The sequence below is a fragment of the Tachysurus vachellii genome, chromosome 9, assembly GCF_030014155.1.
Source record: "Tachysurus vachellii isolate PV-2020 chromosome 9, HZAU_Pvac_v1, whole genome shotgun sequence".
Taxonomy (NCBI): domain Eukaryota; kingdom Metazoa; phylum Chordata; class Actinopteri; order Siluriformes; family Bagridae; genus Tachysurus; species Tachysurus vachellii.
In genome coordinates, this window is record NC_083468.1 from 14,816,240 (window position 1) to 14,838,400 (window position 22,161).

General features: G+C 39.4%; 1 protein-coding gene across 2 annotated transcripts in view; it reads right to left on the reverse strand.

Moving 5' to 3' along the window:
- Window positions 1–22,161, reverse strand: part of ripor1 (RHO family interacting cell polarization regulator 1) — a 68,101-nt gene that overhangs the window by 38,906 nt on the left and 7,034 nt on the right. The window contains exon 1 of one of the 2 annotated variants that reach the window (XM_060877854.1): window positions 14,158–14,558. The exons of the other annotated variant lie outside the window; for it this stretch is intronic. The gene's annotated coding sequence lies outside the window, so the exon portion shown is untranslated. Of the gene's footprint in view, window positions 1–14,157; window positions 14,559–22,161 lie in introns of those variants that run through there. 2 annotated transcript variants of the gene reach the window in all.

Consider the following 22,161-nt stretch of genomic DNA (forward strand, 5'->3'; position numbering starts at 1 on the left):
CTACTATTCCTGGCTAATCAAAATGTGGGTCAGAAAAAAGAATCACCACGATGTTTGTTGTTGCAGCTATGAATCTCCAATCGTTATAGAAAAAGCACATTTGAGCTACTGAGCTGTAGGACTTCAGAGCCACAATACTAGGGTTGGAAGGTTCTAGTTTTTTGCAAAATTTGGCAACTTGGGTGAAATTTTAAACAAGGCTGCAGGTAAAACACTCAGCTGGTAAAGTGAAAAAAACTCAGAAAAAGATTTCCTTTTACCCATGGCCAAAGTGTCTAGGCTAATTTCTGCTTTTCTGAGATCTGGCAACCTCTTCATGCCAGTGACTGCTTGGCCAAAGTGCTAATGTTTGATTACCCATGTGACATTTTGTACATTTTCCTGCAGAGCTTTTGTTTTATTATGTGCTGCTAAGAGTCAGACAGCATGGATCACACAAACACTGGTTTTTACTGTAATGATGACATGTTCAGTCAATGATCCTTTTTTTTTTTGCTGTATTGAATATTTATTGTGCTGAGACACCACCATACGGTTGTATTTTGTGTTTCGTTACATCTTTGTGACTGGTGGATATGCAACAGAGATGTTAAGGACAGACAGCAAATGAAAAACAATGAAGCATGACAATTTGCTTGTACGTATTTCAAATGTTTGTTGGGGTGCCAATAATTTTGATATTTCATATGAGAGTTTTGAAAAGAAGTATTAAAAAGGAGATTTTAGTTTCTAAAGATTCTATACTGTCTTTAGATACTATAGATGGTAAAGAAGATAAACGTCTTATTGTTTGATCAGAAATAAAAGGAATCATTGTGTATTAGGTTTTATGTTTACGAATCATTGTGCAAGGCTGGAAAATTGTCACTTAGTGACTCTACAGGTAAGTTGTATCACACCTGATAAACACACAGATGCTCACGTGCAAACCTGCATCTTAACCCTCTATTTTAGATAACATTGAAACAGCTGCTGTGGACACGCTACCAACAAAGACCTGGCTCATGCAATCCCATCATGCTCTATACTCTGTGTGTCACAGTCCATTAACAGACAAAACAAACCATCTGTGTATGGCAGAGTTCAGCTGCCAATTTGACCTGAACGACAAACACAGCATCATTTACTTCCCAACGGGTACAAAATGTACAACTACTGACAATTATTACTTATACAAATTACATTATTTACATTTACATTATTTCCTGTCCAGCGTCACCCCAGTGAGGACGGGTTCCCTTCTGAGTCTAGTTCCTCTCAAGGTTTCTTCCTCATATTAGTTTCTTTTTCCTCAGGGAGTTTTTTCTTGCCACCGATGCCTCCGGCATGCTAATTAAGGATAGATATTAGAGATGTATAGTAACTTCATTTTAAACTTTTAATTTAAATAAATTGTAAAGCGTGTATGAGACAATGTCAATTGTTAAAAGCGCTAAACAAATAAAGTGAATTGAACTGAATATTAAGAGTATACTTTTCCTTTGGCTATATAAAAACAGCTAGGTGAGGCATTATCAGTGTTATAGCACACGAGACATGACATATTAAATGTAATGCCGCTGTGCAGAGATCATTCACACTGTGTCAGTGAGTTCTACACAATTCTATTTCATATTCTACATTACAGTGATTCAAATGTTACAAAAAAAAGATGACACTTGTAAAGGGCTCCTGGGTGTCATCCATCATGGCAGAAAGCAGGGCACTGATCAAAGACTTGAGCATTTTAAGGGCCTCGATCTCAAATAGTGCACTAGATCATTCACTCGCTAAAATCCACAGCAAAAAATATAGGAAGCTCCGATGCTCACTATGTTGACTTACCGGAAATGACGACATAAATAAAAAACAGACAAACTCGCCATCTTCTATAATAAGAAGTAGCTTGTTATCGTTGTTGATGCTCTCAAATAATTACTTACGTTAGTGATTTTTTTTTTTTTTTATTTGATGTTCTAAATATAGTTGGTTGAGTCTGACAACTTTCAAGTGTTTTACCATTTGAAAAAAAAAACCACTAGCTAGAAATATTGGAAGGCTATCAATCATTAAATGAATCCTTAAACAAGGACACGATATAATGATTCATGCCCTAGAGAGCTGACTGAAGACTCACATACACATTCCCCTGTCAATCACATCTACACTAACCAACTGAGTTCGGAAAAGTTTTGAAAATGTTGGAGTTTGTTGGAGATCGCTACGATGTGACTTACTGCAAATGTTTAACTAATTTGCTGGAAAACAGTGTGAGAATGACTCTGGCTTTTTACTCCGTCAGAGCTATGTAGAGTAGAGCTTCTACATCTGTGACACTCTCGTTATTCTCCTTACTGTTCTCCATATTTGGCTCCTTCACTGAGCTAGTGTCAGGTTTGTTTAGATTCAGTGGGAGTGTGTTGTAGTTCAAACCTTACTGGCTTCTGTGCAAGCCAGTCAAGCACTTCAATATGCCATTACTCAAATTTCCTGCTTCGGAGGGACATACGTCAACACATGGAACCAAATCAAAGGGATTTATCCCAGGGCTGTGACTTTATCCCAGCAAATCCAGAGTCAAAACATCACTCTGTGTATTAATTCAAAGAATTTATAGCTCTATACCGAAAGGCAGATTTGTTCTTTCATGGAACCGGACTGTGTTCAACTGCGATAAGGTTCCTGCAATGAATTAAAAAGGTTGCAAGCATTAAGTGAAGGAAAATTTCTGCTTACGCCCTACACATGTGGAAGGAAAATCTGCGAACGTAAAGACAAAGGCAGAACATTTGACCAGCTGCTGCTGATGAGGTGACAAGGTGAGTTCTAAAGATTAAGCCTTCAGGACAAACAAAGGGGCATGTTGGGGGTTTTGGAGGCATCACCAGAGGGATTCTTATCTGTGCAGTCACAGCTGTATTATCGCTTGGAAAAAGGGCCACCTGGGAGTCAGGAGTCAGACAGCACCTGAGTCACTAGCCCATGTGCTCACTCGCTTCATCCTCATCTCACCCAGCTCTTCACGGTTTCCTGAAAATGTATCTCTTTCCTTTATTTTTCTTTAATTAAAAACTACCTTTGAAGCAACAGCCCTACCCCAGATTTCTGTTTAACACAAGAGCCTTCACAAGTCTCTGACCACAGAATCTGTGTTTCACAAACACAACACTGTAAGATCACATAGCACAAACTCAACAGTGTAACTATTAGCATGCAAGATAAAAACCACTAAAAAGAACAATAAGCTGTAGCCCAATTGACATACTATAGACTTACACTATGCACAAAATGCTCTACAGTCTAGTGTAAGTTTACCTATAAGTCATTTCCGAGGTGATACCCAATGACACCAAACACACATATAAGATGCCCCTAGCTTAAGCAGGATTCTGCTCAAGTCAGCAAACTGGTGTAAAACAGTGCATAAGTCTGCGATTTGGGACGCACCTATAGTTTGCTCTTTCACTTAGTACTTGATAATGTCACAATGATGCCACTAGATCATTACATACGGCTGTATCCCAAACCGTACACACATAAATAAACAGTGCATAAATGGTGATTGCCATTTTGGCATCCTACTTAGTGTGTAGAAGGTGGACTGGGATGCAGCTCTAAATTGAGAGAAAGAGAGATGGCCAAAGCTTAGATACAAAATAAAAACGCAGGGTGACTCATTATATCAGTGGTCTATGGTGTGGATTTTTATGGAGAACAGGTGTTGTGGTTAGTCGTGGCTGCGCCCTCATTCCCTTAAAGCACATTTATCCTACAACACATTACAGGAAGTGACAACTGGCTTGCTAATAAACTGGATTAGTCAACGGCTGACACACACATACACACACACACACACACACACAAATATGGTGTTATTGTACGAGTACATGCCCACCTCTCGAGCACTTTTGAGTACTTTTCAGCACACTGTAACTGCCTCCTGCTTTTCCTTAATAAAAGGCACATAGCCCCCATAACCCACATGCCAGTGCTGCTTCATGTGTTTCTGCACACCTGCAGGCCTCAGGTTACAAAATAACAATCTCGTGCTGCCAATACTCAAAGAACAACATACACGCTGAAACAATCTAAATAAAATGTATAGAGGAGAAATTGTTTTCAATTATATTTATCTGTCCATCCATCTGTTCTTTAGCTTTTGTAACCACTGATCCTGGTCAGGACTGCAGAGGAACACTTTTTTCCTACTATCTGCCTTCTGGAGCTTCCTGACAGTGTCACATGTGTCTCATTCTCTGCTGTTACTGATGCTCCATCAGACTAGTATCTCCCACATAGATACCGTAAATCCTGTTGTTCCCAAAAACAGTATGAGCCTCATCATTTTCTTTAGTAGATAATCTCTCTCTCCCTATCCAAGAACTTCTGCTATATGAGTTATATACTGAATAATTGAAGCTCATTCTGAACATCCTGCCTTGTATGACTTAGAAGTGCAATGCTTTATGATCACACTACCCATGTGTCACTCATTCATGAAAATCCCTTTCAGCCTGGTTCCTCATCTCAGCTCAGCTCATGGAGATTGTCCATGGCACTGTCACCTCTAGCTTGTTCATTAGAGGTCGAAATCTTTATCCAGTTTCAGCTCCAGTAAAGCAGCTTTGTGCGTATACTCCCCAAATTTCCAAAAACTGTTTTTCACTGAACTGAGTATCAAAACTTGATTGATTTAATGAAAGGTAAACTGGAATAGCTTTACACATGCACTGCCACTTTTGTTATGACTTTAATTATGATTACTGTACTTGTAGTTGTACTGTACTCAGCCTGTATATAACTTGGGAGAGTTATGTGTCTATGTATATTCATTCTTTCTTATGTACATCTTGACTGTGCTCTTGTGTTAAGTCCTTCCTGTTGCTCTTGTGGCACCAAATTTCCTAATGGGGATCAAATAAATAATTACTCTACCTTACCTACTCCTCTGAGATGTAATCCATATGTAGAGCATGACTACAGTCAGAAATGCCCCATCACTCACTGAGCATATTAATATTTGTGATTAAAAGTCTGCCAAAACCAGGTTTGTTTCCATGTCCTGTCTTTGGACTGATAAGTGTAGGTGTGAGAGAGGGAAGAAAAGTAAGGAAGCACACTCATCTATTATTAGCCCTTATTTATTGCCTTTGTAATCCCAGAGTGAAGATTTCATCCTCACCCTCTTATCCTTCTCACACATTTCCACTTCCATTTATGGATACTCTCCTACAATGAAGACCTACTGAAATGGAAAACGTTATATTACATATTGGCAAAGTTCTTGTACCTGCAACATCAATACCTTTACATTTACATAAAGCAAAAATCATTGTTCTGAAGCATGAGTTGCTCTGGAAGCATTACAGTTAAAAAACAAAAAGCATCTTTTTCACAGACTTGGGGAGTCAGATTTGCTAAGCAGGTCGTAGGTCTGAGCCCCAGGCACCATAGTGGTGGTGATAAACGCTCACTGGCCACAAACAGTATACAAATAGGTGCAGCTCCAGTCTGATGGACTGAAATTAGCTGTGAGGCATTTTGTTCTTCTGTTACAGATGAGCTACTCTTCCTACATCACAGGTTTAAATAGATAAAATATAAATCCATCTGCACTGCTGATCCTTTGAGTCTAACAGGCAGAAACTTGGCTAAAGCAGTGTGATATGTGCTACTCTAAATGTGCACTGGAGCAGTGGAATGATAATAAATCAACCTGAAGTTCAGTGCCTTGAGCAAATACTTTATTACTACTGGTACAGCATTAAAACAGCAGCTCATATAGGTTCCTAAACCTCATTAGCACCTTTGTGCGACACGAAGATTTACATAAAACAGTACGTTTGCATTTTAAGATGAGACGAACTTTCAGTCATCGTTTAATAATCAATATTAGCCTTGGAGCACAATTGTAAGTGTGTGTTTTCAAGCCTAAAAGATTTAACTAACAGACTGAATTGCTGTCATTCATATTGCAGTAGATTGGAGTATTCAAGTCAGGTCGGAATGATCGTAAATCTGTGTCGAACGCACTTAAACACCACCACATAGTCGTAATAACGAGTGGCTACTTCTGCATTTTCTGAGCTCTTGATATCCCAGATAAGGTGTGTTAATAAGAAAACATGAAGATCTAAAAAGTAAAATAAACAACACTCTACTAATTGTTATTTAGCAGTGACATGTCAGGATATTCATGAATTGATATTCTTTGTTTTCATTTTCTACAATTTTAAAAACCTTGCTGTATATTTGTAGTCGATTAAGAGAAGGTACACGTCCATCTTGCTCCAACCGAAGTGACTTGACGGCACCTGACATCATAATACCGGCTTCCTGACTCATAAATACGAGGAGGATTTGAACTCTCAGTGTGACTATAAGGGTTATGAAGCATGGCATAAAATAAATCACATATTTCTTCAGATTCAGGCAAAAATAAAAAGTTAAAATGGCTCCACCTGCTGCATAAGACATACTGTACAAATAGATTTCTAAAGCAAATGACTGATATAATATTAATACACAGCAGCTTGAGCTGAAAAGAACTGGGCTCTAAGACCTTTATGAACCCAAGCTTTTCTGTTTAATCCCCACCTGCTCACTAAGAGGCTTATTAGTCACTTGATGCTCCAGAAATAGACTGGCATCCTGCTCCACTGCAGTGTGGTATGCCACAGATATAGAGCTAGAAAACTTCTACATGTTTAAACAGTGAGCGAAACTTTGAAACTGCTCAGCTGCTGACGCAACGAGGCACTGATTAGATGCGTCTTCACTGTTAGATGTGAAAAATGTTTCACAATTTTGTCAATATGTTGCTTTATACTGTAGATGCTCGCTTGTACACGGTGATCCCTTACAAAGCAGCAACCTTCTCTCTTCCAGACGGTCGAGCATCAGTCGCTTCCTTTAGAACATGTGCTAATAATTCAGTGGAGCTGTATGTGGTCCAGCACTTTTTTTAACCCTAATCATTGTCACCAAATGCTGTGAAAAATAGCATGAGCCATAAAATATTATAACCATAAGCTGTTCACTCTGCTTTCTGGAGCAGATATACAGTGGGGTGGGTTTATGGTGGTGCAGGACATCATGTAGACCAAAAAAACCCAGAAGGCATAAAAATGATCCTTTAACAAAGTTCATGACCTCATTATGGATGTCATGCTGCATCATACACACACACACACTCCTGGATTTTCTAAAAATCACTTCACTCAATCGTATTTGTTTTCACTTTCACCACAGAGATTTGACAGAAAAATAGATAGAAAAGCTCATTTTCAGTTTATTTCTATATTAATGAATGACACATCAGATGGTTTCACCACTTGTACTTACATATAACATTGAAGAAGGATTCTGTTATCTCTTATGTTACAGCAGCTATAAATTACACTTCTTTCACCAGAGGCTCTTTTTTCTCTCTTTTCAATAATACAATGGATGAAACAAGAATTCTTAACTGAATCTCTTATATCTTAAAGCTGCAATATCAAATATTATACACTCTCTCCTTCGTAAATATTTTTTTTAATTATATCCACTATTTTTATACGCCCATCAACCACACATAAAAACCACTGAGCGGTGAAGTGAATAACTTTGATTATCTCATTACAGTGTCACCTGTCAAGAGGTGGGATATATTAGGCAGCATGTGGACAGTCATTCGTCAATGTGTGATGGTGTTGAAGACGTGTTAGATGGAGAAAAAAGGTAAGTTTAGAAGATCTTGTGTGTGAGGAACAGAGATGAGATCTCAATCCGATTGAGCAGCTGTGGGATGTGCTGGACAAACAAGTCTGATTCATAGAGGCACAATTCACAACTTAAAGGATTTGCTGTTAAAGTCTTTGTGCCAGATACCTCAGCACACCTTCAGAGCTCTTGAGGAGTCCATGCCTCAACAGGTCAGAGTTTTTTTGGACAAGGACAATTAGCTAGGTGGTTTTAATATTATGGCTGATCATTGTCAGTTCATTAATATAATAAAAAATATAACAACAATGTGGTAGCCTAGTGGTTAAGGTGTTGGACTGATCAGAAAGTTGTGAGTCCCAGATCCACCAAAAGCTGCCACTGCTGGGCCCCTGAGAAAGGCCCTTAAACCTCAATTGCTCAGATGTGGATAAGGGCTTCTGCCCATTACCGTAAATGTAAATAAAAACCACAGGCAGGAATACTGCTAATAGCTTCTGATCATATTTAAGAATTCAACAACGCTGCAGGAGACAAAATAAAGACCTTTATCCAGTGTGTCTGAATACACATGCTCTAAAATGTAATATTAGAAAGTCTCAGCAGTGGAGCTGATACACCATTTACATTCAGCACAGAGGTGTAAGATTCTAATAAACACACGACCTAAGGACTCAGGCAGGTTGCAGATATGGATGATGAAGTGCCATGTTGCTGGGAAGAACTCATTCATATTCACTGCAACGTGTCAGAGTGAAACATTTTGCAGCCATATTTTTATGACGCCATTCCCAGACTTTAACGCTAAAGAAGTCTGGAATCAGTCTGGAATCAGCCAGGCTGCTAAAAAAAATGCACTAGGAACAAAAGCAGATCAGACATGAAATCCTATTCTGCAACTCACCATTGTTGCATCATTATTTTGTGAATCTTAAGTTTTTTTTATAAACACTCACCGATTTAATTCCCGTTACTTAAATGTGCCACAAGTGTGTCAATCTTAATTTTTTTACAGATAAACAGAAGCAGTGAACAAATAACGACATCATCAAAATGAGAACAAACCAGTGAATTCAGTCCAACACTATTAGCAGATCCTCTAACTCTTCTAACTCACAGAGACAGAAAAAAAAAACACCTAGATAGAGTTTCACTTCATTGCTGATGAAAAGAAATGATGCTTCCTCTATTTCATATCAGATGGTCTGGAAGTACTCGTACTAACCGCAGTCCATAGAGCCCAGAGGAGATCCAGGACATGTGATGTGGCTGGAAACAGGAATCTGTTTGCTAGTACTAGACTTCTACACCTCAGGGGAACACGAGTTAGAAGCATGTGTAAGGTGAGGGGGAAAAAAGCCTGGAGGTTATCACAAGAGCATTGAGCTGCGTCATGAGGTGATGATGTCAGCGAGGGAAATCTTAAAAACAAAAAAGGCCATTATCTATATGCTTTAAAACGAGTGGCTCATAGACAGCAAAGTGCTCTAAACTTTAAATCTTTCTCTTACTCGATTTCGATCGAGTCTTATCAGGACAGTGTTACAAGTAAATGAATGTAATCCTGCACTGCGTCAGCTTTGAGATCACCAGTATAACACTGCTGAAGAAAATCAGGGAAGCTAAAGCATTCATGTGCTAAAACAAGCAGTCATATGACAGCAAGCACATCAACTGCTAATAAACCACAAGGAAATGACAGGCTTTTGTGGTCAGAGACAGAGAGAGAGAGAGAGAGAGAGAGTGGGGGAGAGAGAGAGAGAGAGAGAGAGAGGGAGAGAGAGGGAGAGAGGGAGAGAGAGAGAGAGAGAGAGAGAGAGAGAGAGAGAGAGAGAGAGAAAGGGAGAGAGAGAGAGAGAGAGAGAGAGAGAGTGGGGGAGAGAGAGAGAGAGAGAGAGAGAGGGAGAGAGAGGGAGAGAGGGAGAGAGAGAGAGAGAGAGAGAGAGAGAGAGTCAGAAAGAGAGGAGGCCGTAATCGCATGAGTCATGTCAGAAACAACTGCTGTGTGTCCCAGGTGATGGCAATGTGACTAGGAAGTGAAATCTACTGTGTTTGGTAGCATGGAAACAAAAAGTCATTTGAATAAGAAGCATTAATGGCCATGTTTGCTTTGTCATTATCAGATGGTTGCGAGCATTAAGGGATACAGCAGATTTACTTTCATTAGCAGCATCCTCTGTTTATTCTCAGAAAAATGTAGTTTCCTCTTAAAACCCAAAGCTTTGGCAAAACAAAATGAATTACATAATAACAAAGTAAACACAATACTGTATAATAAACAAATGCTAGGTCTAGTTTGTTTTCAGCTCCAACATGGATGGAGTTTACGATGTGGCATCTGTGTGTGTGCATGTGTGTGTGTGTGTGCATGTGTGTGTGTGTGTGTGTGTGTGCCTGGGGAGAGGCTGAGTCACATGCACAGCTGCATGCTTCCTCTGTCTGCTTCTCTCCAGCTTCAACTCCGTAATAACACACCAGTCGCTCAGAGGGTAATGACATGCTACAGAAATACACTCCACACGAACACACACAACAGTACACACAAGTCTGAATCAGCGTGCAGCCAGGAATTACACACAGCAGAGTACACACACATTCACACACACGCAAATACACTTCGATGATGTGTTTCAGAAACATCCATATCTGAAGTCCATTTTTAGTAATTTGTTTAGCAAAATTGGGTCTTCAAGGACCAAAAAAAAAAAAGGCATGTTTGTTTATCTTTTTTATGAGATCGCTGTAGACTGGTGTGTGATGCTGTGGGACACTGAAAGTTCTCATATATAGAAATTGTTCTCATACGATATCAAGGTGAAATGAGCAACTCACAGCAGAGTGAGAGTTTCCTGAAAAGGAAAAGAAGTTCTCTTCAGTGGGATACAAATCCAGCACACTTCTCAGCCCAAATAAAACTCAACAGAACCTGTCTTTTTCAGATGTTTGTTCGGGATAAAACAGGGTGTATATATTCTAGATTATTTGTCTTTGTAGCAAAGGCCTCACATGTCACATCTAACCAGACCACTGCTCTTTGTCAAACAGGTCTTCCTGTGGACAATGACATCATACTCGTCTTTTTAGGATGTTAAAAACTAAGTTTTATGCTCCCCAAAGTTCCCTTGACCAGATATAATCCTAGCTTTCCGTATGTTTGTCATCCTTCATGACCATAACTGTCTTCACAGAGCCCTGTAATTCTAGCAACTTCCTGTTTATCTAGAATCTGGAAGTCATTCAGTGGGGCTGGAGTTATGCTTCAATGTCTAACTAGTCAAAGCTTCTGCATCCAGCACTGGCTAAATATCTACAGCAAGAGGAAAGGACAAAGTTATTTATGTGGTCTTCTGTGAACTTGTGGTAAATATGACAGATTGTGTGATGACTGAACACAAGTTTGGTTACCGTGCGTAACATAATTCAGACAATAGGGGTATGTAAACACTGCATAAATTACAGGGTGTGAAGCTGGAAGTGACAGACCTGGAGAGAGAAAAATAGACCATAAGGCAAACAGTATACTTAATTAGTTCTTGTTACACAACAAGAATTGTCAGGAAGTCACAAATAGCATTAAAAGCCCAAAGCACTTTAAACCAGCAACAGTACACTTTACAAATGGGATGTAAAGTGACGTGATTGTGTGTGTGTGTGTGTGTGTGGGCGCCTGCTATTTTTACATTCATGTACTGTTTTTTTACATTATACAGGTACTGAAGACAGTCATAGCAGTACTGCTCTACTCACACACACCTCCAGACGTTCTCAAACCTATACATGTTGTCATATAGGTGCCAACAGTCAGACAGCCTCCATGGAAGCAGACCATAGAGTCCATGCATTAACGTGCAGGTGATGACCATCTCCAATCAATTATTACTAAATAAAAATGAGTTTCTCATCACATAAACCCAGCCGTAAAGCTACAGTACACTTTAAAACGTGTCACTTTTTACAATGTGCAATATATCTCTAATGGTTTTATACTATGTGCAATATATCTCAAACTTAAAGAGCTACGAACAACAGAATGATGCCACAACACTTCTTCATTCTGGATTTTCCGATTATGCAACAGCAAAAATGAACGCAAAGTCAAGCAAACTTTTCCAAATGACTATAGAGCTGAGCCATGAAGTCTCAAGTGAAGTCATCACACCAAAAAGATAGACACATTGTACATACACTGGAGAGTTGACAAGAGTTACAAAACAATAAGGCTGGAACCAGACATCACTCTGTCTAATACGTGATCTCTTCTACTCATGGCGTCCTCATGGCCTTAGAACGTTCTTGAAATTGTTCTTATCTCAAAAATATTGTCCTTTACTTGGCTTGTTATGTGAAGAATGTCAATAAAACAATGCAGACCGTCTGTTGTCCTTTTTTGTTGCACTAATTACATTAAAGCCTTCGGCAGCATGCTTGCAGCAGTTTCTTTGACACACATTATGACCAGCCAATCAGAACAAACCCAAAACCCCCAAAGGTAAAATGGGCAAGTGGCTCGACAACTGGTTCAGAGCATCTCCAAAATTGGCAGGTCTTGTGGGGTGTTTCTGGTATGCAGTGATTACACACAACTTTTTACATACCAAATGGGCTCCAAGGAAAGACAACTGGTGAACCGGTGAGAATGTCACGAGAGCTCAAGGCTCATTGTTGCACATAGGTCCTATCTAGTCCGATACCACAGTAGAGCTTCTGTAGCATAAATTGCGGAAAAAGTTAATGCTGGCTATGATAGAAACATGTCAGAACATACAGTGCATCAGAGCTTACTGTGTATGAGACTGCGTAGCTGCAGACCGGTCAGGGTGCCCATGCTGACCCTAGTCCACCTTTTAAAGTGCAATTAATGGGCACATGAGCATCAGAACTTGACCATGGAGCTATAGAAGGAGATGGCCTGGTCTGATAAATCACATTTTACATCATGGGCTTGTGTGCATAACATACCTGGGGGATAAAGGGCAAAAGGGAACAAGGCAAGCCAGCATAGGTAGTGTGATGCTCTGGGCAATGTTCTCATGGGAAACCTTGGGTCCTAGTAGTTATGTGGATGATAGTTTGACACACACCACCTACTTAAACATTGTTGTAGACCAAGTACACCCCTTCATAGCAACAGTATTCCCTAATGGCAATGGCCGTATTCCTGTCAGCAGGAAAATGCTCTCTGCCACATCGCAAAGATTGTTCAGGAACGATTGAAGAACAGGACAGATTTTAACCTCCAAATTCCCCAGATTTCATTCCACTTTTATTTTACTGATTCTAATGTCATGCCTGATGTATATAACCATTATTCACCTAATATCTACATAATGTCAACAGACAGCCTATCAAAAGCTGGCATTAGATATTCTAATGGCACGCATGTAGTTAAAGTGCAGCAGTCACATTTTACCTCCTATTTCAAATCTCTTTCATATAATTATTTTATGATTTCCATTTTAGGGGCTGAAAATTGTATAAACGCAGCTTTAGTTTTCCCAAGAAACTATTCCCACACTTCCTGTGCCCTGAGGACATGGATGGGATAAGGCCATGTAGGCTATATGTAGACCCTGGAATCTACAGCGACATGGACAGTTTCTCTTTCTTTCTCTCTTATTCTCATGATCAGAAACAGTAAAGCTGTACAAAGTAACAGCATTTCTGACTTTTTGAGAATGAAACGTGGCTGTTAGGAAGTTCAGGACTTCTCTGGTTTCTCTTAAAGAGAGTGGGTGTTGGAAAAGAGTGCTACCACATGGAACAGAACGGAGCCACAGCGTCCTGTCCACTGCTTTCATTTAAAAAAATTAAGGTTTTTTGTTTTTTAAACGCTCTTCATCCATCTCCCTGTGTATGAAGACAGGAAAAACACGTCATAGTGGGTGATTAGTATGTAATGGATTAGAGCCGTTGGAAATAGCAACCAAGAACTTTCAAGCAGAAAGAAAAACAACTGGACACAAAAAAAGACGTCAGTTTCGATGTAGCCACGTCTCGCGTCTGGCACCGCTTTCTGTTGCGCTCTGAGCCTCGCTGCCTGGGATCCAAACTGCTAGCAGACCCCTGACTTCCAGCCCCATGTTATTAATATCCGTGGACACTCCACATCTCTGTCACATCCATTACAAACAGCAAACAACACGTTCTTTGTCATGGACACTCATCTGGAGCCCTGATCTTCTCCCTTCTCCTCCAAGAACGTCTTAGATTTTTCAACCAATGCAGTAGAGAAAGTGTAACAAATATATAAGCGAAACACCTGTCTGTCTGTCTGTCTATCTGTCTGTCTGTGCACATTTCTGATCTAGGATAAAGGTTAATCCTGTCCCATTGCACAGCATGCGAGTGAATAAGAAAACCGGAGCCTTATGGAAGAATTTGCGTAAAGAAACAGTAAGTGGTGCCAAAAATCCAACCAGTTACATCATCATAGGTTATATACAGTGTTAAGAACGTGCAATTAAAATCACGTACATGTCTGCAGTCTGAGTCGGTACCATCGACGTGAAGGTTTAATCCAGAGAAGATGATTTAAAAATAAAAAATAAAAAATCCAGAAGTGTTGAATTCAGACGTTTTTATCCAGTAGAGCAAAAGCATGCAGGAGTTCCTTAGTGCCACTTTGTGTCTTTATCTGTGTGTGAGGGGTGTGGACAAAGCGAGCAGAGAGAAAAAGCGTGCATCAGTAACACCACACGGCCACATTCGCGAAATCCTCACAAGAGCAGACGGAGAGGGGAAAAAAATCGAGAAGTGGAAGCGATATGAAAATCGTCGCATATCAAAGTCCTGAATTCACGAAAGCACCCGGACAAGCGAGAGCTGTGCGCGTGCACATGGCTGCGTTCTCTGTGGCACACACTGGCACACAGACACTAGAGAGAGAATCGCACTGGGATCTAAACACAGAGGAGGGGGGGAAGGGAGGATGGGAGGGACACTGGGAGCCTCCATCTCAAGTCAAACCTTCTCAAACGAGTTCTATGGATCAAGCTGATCTCTTACATTTTTTTTTTTTTTTGGGGGGGGGGGGGGACCTCTTTTCCCTATGGACCAAATGTTATGAGGGAAATCTAAACTCTGATGCAGCTCTGGTGCAGCTTTGTTTCAATGATAACCAAATGGAACTATGGAACTACTGAACTGGATTCTCTACATGGTAATTAGTAAACACGGCTTAAAATAGCCGAGACATAAGAACAGAGTCGGACGGTTATGGATCACAAAGCTGACCATATAAGCCATAACCATGACTGACCTTAGAAGAGGAAAGCTGACCACTACCATGGAAACAGCAAGAAAAGCAACAATCCATTACTTATTTTCAACAACTGTACATGATGTGTTCCATCTAGCAATGTGTGCTTTATACAATGTTTTTTTTTTTTGTTTTTTTGCATAATGTCAGCTGTAACCTGTGGAGGACAGAAAGAGGAATGAAGAAGCAACTTTGCTGAGAAAATTAAGATTACAGTGCAAAGAATATTCTTTGGTTAAAAAAAATAATAATAATAATAATAATAATATTGTGCCAGGGGATAAACATACTCTATGTCCTCATGGTCTTAAAACTTGCTGAGTCACACCAATAAAGGAGTAATGCTGTGTCGTGGCATCAGGTCAGAATTGGCAGAAAATCTGTATTAATACAACATACACCAACTTTAGGCATGAAAGAAGGCAGACTCCACTATGACAAGCAGCTAGTGGTGGTGGGGGACTACAATAACTGTTTGAGGAGCAGGTATTTGAATACAGAAATCAGTATTTGTGTTTTGTTTGCAATAAAAACTAGAAAGAAAATAAAAATGAGCCAAGCTATGGGTCTGTATCTTGATGTTGAGAGTAGCACACTCATGGTGTGCATGGAGATAATAATGAAAATGTCTGTGGAGCACGAGGCTTTTAATCTCAGGTGAACAAATATGAAGCTCACAAACAAAAGTAAGAATTAAATTCTAATAAGATTCATTTATCTTCATTAAATGTTTTAAATGTTCACCAATCAGGTACAGGTACATTACATGCGTGGCACATGTAATCTGCGTGGTGCAGAATAACTATTATTAAAGCTCACTTTCTCATTCACATGTACCAACGTGAACAGAAATAAACATTAAAATTTACCACCACAGAGATAACTTATTCAGAACTTTCTTTCATTCAGTACACCCCCATACCAAGCACCCACAAGCAAGCCCTGAACAATAACCCCCCTCACTTTATGTCTGCCCTCAAATACCTCATCTCAGAAGCCCAGGTCAGCTGTCAGCAAAGCTGCATGATGTCATTTGTTTAAAGGGTCGGTCAATCCACACTGGCTGCCTTTGTGAGATTGTGTGACCCTCTGAGCTTTAGGATCAATAGAACCCTGCCACCACCACACACTCTCTCATCACCGTCTTCATCCTCAACCTATTCAGAGTCACCTTCTTTATTCTCTGTGTCTAAAATCTCCTGCCACTATCTGTCACTCATACACAGTGGGGTAGCTTTGGAAAGCTCGTCCCAGCATCCTCCTGTAAAAGGAAAGACTTCAATTCTGACATATCAACCCAGAACTATCTAGACAGCTTACACACACACACACACACACACACAAAGAAGTGAACCAGACCTTAAAAATGTGCAGAAAAGGTATAAGGTATAAGGATTTTCAGTTCACACCGGTCCAACCCAGGGCACCGCACACACACTTTCAGAACTAAAGAGCTAATCCATCTAGGGCAATGGATGACAGTGCATTTAGACAAATAAATAATACAGTGATAAAATATTATCACAGAAAGCTGCCCTCCTTTCCCACACTTGCTGCTCCCTATCCTCCTGTGTTTGAGTGTGAGACCTGTGCTGGTGGTGTTACCATTTTGATGAGCATGACTCAGCTTCTGTTATTAGACATTAGAATGTGCCCTGCCGCTGTGTGGCTGAAAGTGAAATGGCCCTGGTAGCTTTCTTGCTTAGTGAGCTCTGAACCCTGTTGTGCCTGACCTGTTTCACCACACTCCCACTGGGCATGACCAGGAGTTATGAGAAGGCTGAAACATTCAACTTCACTTCCTTTGTTTTTTTTTTCTTGAACTAACTTTCTTGTTCTGCCAACTTCAGGTTTTTTTCAGCAATCTGTTTCTTCAAAACATCCAGCCTTTACTCAGATGTTGCCTTTGCTCTTTCCTCTATTTCACAGCATAATGTTATTATGCTTTAAAAGCAAAAGCCACATTGCTGGACATTGTGAATAAATAGACAATAAGGAACTTAGAAGCATTCAGAGATACTGAGATAAGACCCCTGCTCTCTCACCTGCTCTCATTGGCACATATCTTCCCCAAAGCTGGAAAATCAGAGGGAGAGAGTACGGTTGAAAACGTTTTGCAAAATTAAATGAAAAGATTCAGGGTTTTTCTATGACAGAGCAAATGTTGACTGAAGAGATTATATAACTCAATTTTAAAGAAGGCAAAGAAAGTGGGAGAAGTGTTTGAGGCAGAAGGAGAGAGAGAGAGAGAGAGAGAGAGAGAGAGAGAGAGAGAGAGAGAGAGGCTTCTCATTTGCTGTACATTTGTTTCAAATATTGTGCCAGCCTCAGATGGGCTGCCCACTTGTCCACCATGATACAGGGATATGCACAAACACCCATTCTATACCACCTGTTAGTGCCATCTGTTTCAACAAGTTGAGTCACACAAAAGCACACACACTGAAGCAAGCAAGCAAATTTTCTATTTCCATTTCATGAATACAATATACACATATATATATATATACATATATAATAAAATATACAGATACAAATAATAGTGTTACAAAATATATAAATATACAGGACAAAAATACATGTGCATGTATGCCAAGGCCTTCAACAAAGCTTTAAAGACATGTATAATACAACGTTTACAAGAAATACCATTTTTATACAGTCATCTTTCCTTTGGAGACTTATCACCAAGTCATTGCCAGGGAACCCCAGTGGTTATCTGAGGGAGCAGAACCAGTTACAGTATATATGTAATTAGGATTCTGTTTCACCCAAAGAACAACACCACACTTATGATACAAATAATGGGCAACATGAACCCTGAGGAATGTGGAGAATGCTGACGTGAACACAATGCTAACAGCAGTGATCAGACAGGTCACAGTAGGTAGAGAGACAGGCATACTGTGTGTCTATGGGTAATGGTGATAACGTCCAGCACCTTTTGGGGCAGTTTAGACATTGGAGCCCCTGATGTCTTTTGTGACATGTTTCTTTCTGACAGACTGTTGGTGTACGGATCAGATGTGTGCACACTGGCTACAAGAAGTACACTTTCAGGAAACACTGCAAAATCAAACAACTGATTGACAAAATATGGCAAAAGAAACTTGGGCAGAAACCCAATGTTTAACTACAAGGTCAGTAAAGAGCCCAGGACAAAGGTAGAACCTGAACTGATAAGATACTAGAAGAAAATGGAGGCAACTCCAGTATCAGTATCAGTATCAGAATCAGAATCAGGTTTATTGGCCAAGTGTGTTGACACACACAAGGAATTTGGCTCCAGATGTTTGTGTAAACAAAAGTACAGACATAAATAACACTATACTATACAAACTATACAAGACAATGCAGACGATGAGACACAATATAGACAGAATGAGTATTAAATATGAATATAGAATATGACTGATCAGTTATGTACATAAAGTGTACATAGCAATATTGTGCAATATTATGCTTTTTGTACAATATACAGCAGCAGTAGTGTGTGTAATATATACTAAAATGTAAAATGATTTGATGACTGACAGAGTTACTGTCTGCATGTTAGTAGAGCCCAGCTAAATCAGCATTCTCAGGCAGAACATCCGTTATGGTGATGGAGACTTACTTACACACACATATGCACAGGCATACTGGTAAGCTAGACAGCAGGGAATGTGAATGTTCTGAGGAAATGTTGCTGAGAGAAACAAAACATGGTGGAAATTATCACTAACAATCTATCCTATGCACAACATATTACGCAGACGACCCAACAGGGTGTAGATATGAAAAGATGGTTGTATGACAGTGGTATTTATTGAATAATCTGTGTCCTATGTGCACGTGCACACTAAAATGTATCCAGGTGGTTATCACTGCAGTCACACTGGCAGTTAGAGGGAAGTAAATAGAAACAGTATGACCATACTGTATTTTTAGGGCTAGTACACAAAGATGTGCCAGACCACAAACACACCATTTTGCAGATCTGATGATGGGAGTTAAGTTACCTTGGGGAAATGGACGTTTTGTGTATTTGTGTCAGGCAATTCCACAGTGCTCACTTCCTGCCTTGAGAAAACTGGGTATTTTGGTAGTTACTCACTGAATAGAACAAAGACTCAAAATGTTCCTAAATTAGGGATGAGCAGATTAAGACTCTAATTAAGATTAAGGAAATATTTAATTTTTTAAGAGAGAGAGAGAGAGAGAGAGAGAGAGAGAGAGAGAGAGAGAGAGAGAGAGAGAGAGACAGAGACAGAGACAGAGAGAGACAGACAGAGTTTATTATTTTATAGCACTGGAGGTTTTTTATGCAAGCCATGCAAGATAAATATTTTCTCATAGATCATTTCTAAGTGGCTCATTGGGATTACTGAAATTAGCTATATACTGTACATGTCATGCCTTCAAGTCTGCTTTTCTTTTTTTGTAAAACACTCATTCCAGGAAACTGATTATCTAGGTCACATCCTGCTTGATAAACCAAGCACTTTTACTTTTCTGAAAAAAGAGTAAATAATACAAAAATACCATTTAGATAAAAAATATAATATGAAAATAAAAAGAATTTAAATAAACCTCTACTAATAGCCAAATACTATATTCAGTCAATATATTATGCATAACTGTTATAAATCATTGTAATGATAATTATTCAAATTTGTAACCACTGAACATTCAGCCCAAAAAGAGTCAGGGTTATTTTCTCTCATTTTGTGTCACAAAACACTAAACTTTGTGCACAACATAATTTCCTCTGTTAGTTAATGCAGTTCAGCAATTTTAGCAGCACAAGACATACTATGTAAAAGGATTTTTTGACTGTGCATTACTGCAGAATCACTTAAAATTAAACCTGACAAGGTAAAAACATTCTTTTTTTGGCTGAACACTTAAAAAAAAGAAAAAAAGAAAAGAAAATCATGAGCAGGGATAAATCTAGATCACACAAGTTGATATGTCTACATATAATTTAGTTAATACAAATTTGAGCATAATTTTATCAGAATAATTAACATGCCATATAAAATAAGATTTTCTATAAACAAGAAATACTATATTTTTTTTGGAGCATTTTAGAGAGTAATTATTTCATACTGTTATAATTTATATATTTAATATAGCTCTAAATTTGTAATCCATATTAAATATTAGTGTATTGGTGTGGGCAAGAGATAATGTGCTATGAGTCGACATCACGCACAATAAAAAGACTTCAAGGGTTCAAGGTCTGAGATGCATTACTAAGACATGTCAGTTATGCAGTTATGTATGGGATCTGAATTTTATGTGTGCAATAACTGTATTAAGTACTTATGAGTTGCTCTTTATCAAACTCCGGACATTGTAAATGTTGTACCAGTTACTGTGTTATTGTTAGGTTCTTAGTATTTATAAAACTGCAACTGATCTACAGCGTGTACTGTGGATCAGCGCAACAAGGAGCGAGACAGATTCTTATTTCATCCCAGGAGAGTTTTACATCAGGTCCCTAGAGGAGACTGTGTAATTTCCCTCTTTATGACTTGACCCCTGTTTAACTTGTGTCTCAAACCCTAGGGGAGTGGGTCCTTGACCTCTCAGCCTTGCTAATCTCTCCCCCCCAAGCCTGAATTCCTCTGAACTCCTCCAACAATTAAAAGAGGGTGGGGATGCATATTAGCCACCATCCCTGGAGTGAGCTCACAGCAGTAGGTCAGGAAGTGCGCATGATGGCATCTCGTCTGAGCCGGAGGCAACAAGAGTGTGTCAGCAGTGAGAAAGCATGAGTATGACCGTGTGTGTAGTTGTACATGTATATGAATGAGTGTGTATATGATTTTTGGATATTTGAAATGTTGCAGGACAAGTGTCCTTCGCTATGTCAGCTTCTTGATAACTTCTTGATAAAACTGCACAATTAGTGCAAGAAAGTGCAAATTTGTTTTACAGAAGTGGGCACTTATGCCTGGGCCTGTCGCCAAAGCACCCAGTGAAGCAAAAACCGGACTGAATGCAGGGAACGAACCCAATCCGGGTCCTGTAATTAAAGCCCGACAAAAGGACCACTCAGTCGGGCTCACTTTAACCCTACTATTGAAAGAGGTGAAGGACTGTTGATTGTCAGCAAGCTCAGGGGGGATGAACAAGATGAGGTAGCAGGAGTGCAGGAGTGAGGAGAAAGTGTATGAAAGAGTGCAGGAGAAAGAAAAAGCTTGCATTGAAGATGCACAAGCCTTTAACTAGCAAAGGCCAACGATGAGATCATGCACATTGTTTCTGTAGGCTTCATCCTGACCCCTTCAGTCATGTTCATTCTGTATGTGTGGGAGCATGCAGGGAAAGATAAAGAGCTTCAGAAAAGGAAAAACCTCAAACTAAAGAAACTTCATTGCCATCTCCTTCAGGGCAGCGTTTACCTCATGTTTTCATTCTTGTATGAGCAGATAAAAAAAAGTGCTTAGAGCATTTCTCTGACAGCTCAGAAAACCATTTGCAAAATCTTTTTTCTCAGGACATGACCCTTGTTTGACTGAGAATAGCCCTCAACAACAGAGTCCAGCCCCACTATACAACAGCAAACAAGGAAGGCAGCACAAAGAGACTATTGCTTGGTTTATTTCCATGCACTGGTTTCCTGGTGGTGACGTACCAAGTTTCCTGCTCCTCCTAAAAGACAGAGCCTTATTAAGCTTGGTGTTTATCAGGTCTCAGAGTGGCTCCTCAGGCCATGTAAGGAAATGACCTGGCAGACAGGTTTAATCTCAATTTTCCGTCATATAGAGCAACCTGAATTTTGAGATCTCAGGGAGCTTTATTGCTTCATTTTGTTCCCGTCTCAGTTCTGTGCGACTTACTGTAAAGTTTAATGAAATGACACATGCATATCCTCCTCCTCAGCTAAATCAATCATGAAGTTAAATCCAACAGTCACAAAGTCTGAATTCTTTGGATGTCATATCTGACTTTAGGAATTAATGGAATATTCATAAAATCATACCAGCACAGTTATGTAATTTTAGCTGAAACTAGTGAAATTCCTTGTTTAGCTATTTGAATAGAAATAGCATTAGCTTCTTTACATGGCAGAATTCAGAGTTAACTCTTGAATTTGGCTTTTACTTTATACTTTTTTAAACCTCTTAAAAGGGGAATACTAATCTGTATCTGTAATTTGCCAGTAAACTTGCCTCAACGATGTGTCTTTTATACATTTATTATATATGTTAGATACATTTAAAATCTTT